Genomic DNA, 2,192 nt, shown 5'->3' with positions numbered 1-2,192 from the left:
GTGTGTGTGTGTGTGTGTGTGTGTGTGTGTGTGTGTGTGTGTGTGTGAGAGAGAGACAGAGATGGGTTAGCTGTTGGGTGTTTCCTCAGGGGGGCCCATTAGATGGGTCTCACACACGTACGCACACACACACACACACTCCCCTTGGAACCAACTATGCCTCCAGTGGTGCCTTGTTAACATTGCTCCCACAGTACAGATCTAAGAACTATTTACCCTCCCCAGCTTCTCCAACCTCCTAATTGTCTGCAGATAGACGGCATAACTGATCTAGGATCAGCTGCAGAGCCCTCCAGGGACAACCATATCTTTTTCTCTTCTCCTGTGCTTCTTTCCGCTTCTTTCCCTCTCTCAGAGGGGTGACTGCAGGGCACCCCAGGGAGCGGCATTGTCTTTCCTAATAGAATAACAAACTGAGTTTACCCCATTTCAAAAGAAATAGTTCACTCGCTCTGAATCCCACAGTCGCTTGTTAAGCTCCCTCTGTCTGTGGTGGGAAGTACAGATAAGTTCATATATTTTTTACTAGGTCAGTATATACAAAAGAAATTAAAGATGAAAGGCAGTGGTTCCACTTCTTTTCCCTGGTGACTGAGCATGCGGCAGCTGTATACCTACAGATGGCGCGGGGATTCAACTGGAAATGAATAATATGGCTTTGATAGTTTTGTGGAATTGCCCAAAAGCGACTTCGGCTAACTTTCCAAGCTTTTATCCCCGACGAACCACTTCTTACACACAACTGGTCCCAAAATCAGAAAGTCCTCTTTTAGGCTACATCCACACTACTCCGTTGATCTCCGTCCACACGGCGTTTCAGCATCGTTTTCGAAATGATCTCCGTCCACCCTAAAACAACTGAAAACGAATATCGCGTGACTATTCACGTACACTGGGCGTGATGGTGCCGATGTAAACAGAAAGTAGATTGGTTGCTTGGTTTAAAAAAAATACGACAGAGTAATAAAGTAGTCTTTACTAATGAACGGTCGTGTTTGATACTTCAGGTCTTCTCTAAAATCTTCCTCTATGAACTGAAACAGACACATTTCGTGGAAAGTTTTATTTTTCAGACTTAGTCTTTATCTCTCTCTCACATTTACTTTAAAATCAACACTTACACATGAAGGTTTACTAGATTATGGGTCATAAATGTGGTCAACACACGTCTCTCACTCGTTCCCTCTCGGTTTCGTTGTCTGTTCTCACTCGTAGCTCTGCTGGTGGCTGAAGTCTGTCGTACTGGAGAGCAATTCATGTTTTGTTCCTTTATAGTTTATTTGTGGACTTCACAATAGTTGTGCAGAACAAAATAAGCATTAATAAGGAAAGGAAAGTCCTCTGTTTTGTGTCCATCACTTTCCCTAAAGCCGCTAACCGTGACTTCAGACGTCCGCTCCGTAGGTCTGATAACGCTGCTGGTCACTATTCTCACCATTAACAGCTGCTTCCTCTGTAATAAGGCAGACTTTAACTGAACAACAGCTGCTGGTAAAGACAACAAGGTCAGCAACACCTGTAATCAGTGGTCCATGTAAAATTAACATGGTAGTCGATCGGTAATCAATGTTATTGTTTGTGAGCTTCCGGTAAAGGGTCACGTGATTGGTGAGTGACGAATCAGGGAAGGACACGTCGTGACTGCTAAGAACCAATCAAGTAGCGAACGCGGGTGTGGGCATCATCTTTCCTAAATGTATCTGTTTTCAACCGTCCACACGAAGACGCAGCCCCGGAGTTTTCAAACGTATCCCTCCTCGGGAGCCTTTTTCAAACTCAGTGTAAACGTAGCAAAACATATTCGTTTTCAAATGGAAACGGAGTAATGTGGACGTGGCCTTAGTGAGGCGGTAGGTGTTGATTTTGCAAACGATTACAAGTCCAAGTGACGTACTGCTGAGATGAGATGATAACCGCTGAGTTATTCTGCTTTAGTGCTTTTCTATACGAAGGCAGCTTTTGCCAAGAAGGGGTTTGAAGATTTGGGCCCCAGCCTGTGTCCACGTCCCTCTAAACCAACAAGCCACCCACTCACCCACCCACCCAGTCCTGGTGAGTGACAGGCTGTTTGGAGCTGTCTGACCCCCCATCACTGGTCACTCTGTGGCTGAAGGGGAAAGGGCGAGAGAGGATACTCCTGGCCGACAAACCAGCCTCATCAGATGATTATTCTCGTGGACAAGCTGACAACC

General features: G+C 45.6%; 1 protein-coding gene across 2 annotated transcripts in view; it reads left to right on the top strand.

The window, feature by feature from the left end:
- sugt1 (SGT1 homolog, MIS12 kinetochore complex assembly cochaperone) overlaps positions 1 to 2,192 on the top strand; it is a 20,810-nt gene that overhangs the window by 6,561 nt on the left and 12,057 nt on the right. The gene's annotated exons all lie outside the window — the stretch shown is intronic.

This window comes from Anarrhichthys ocellatus, unplaced genomic scaffold (genome assembly GCF_004355925.1).
Source record: "Anarrhichthys ocellatus isolate YVR2014 unplaced genomic scaffold, GSC_Weel_1.0 scaffold15, whole genome shotgun sequence".
NCBI lineage: Eukaryota > Metazoa > Chordata > Actinopteri > Perciformes > Anarhichadidae > Anarrhichthys > Anarrhichthys ocellatus.
Note: the sequence above shows the minus strand (reverse complement) of the source record. Positions and strands in the feature narration are given on the sequence as shown.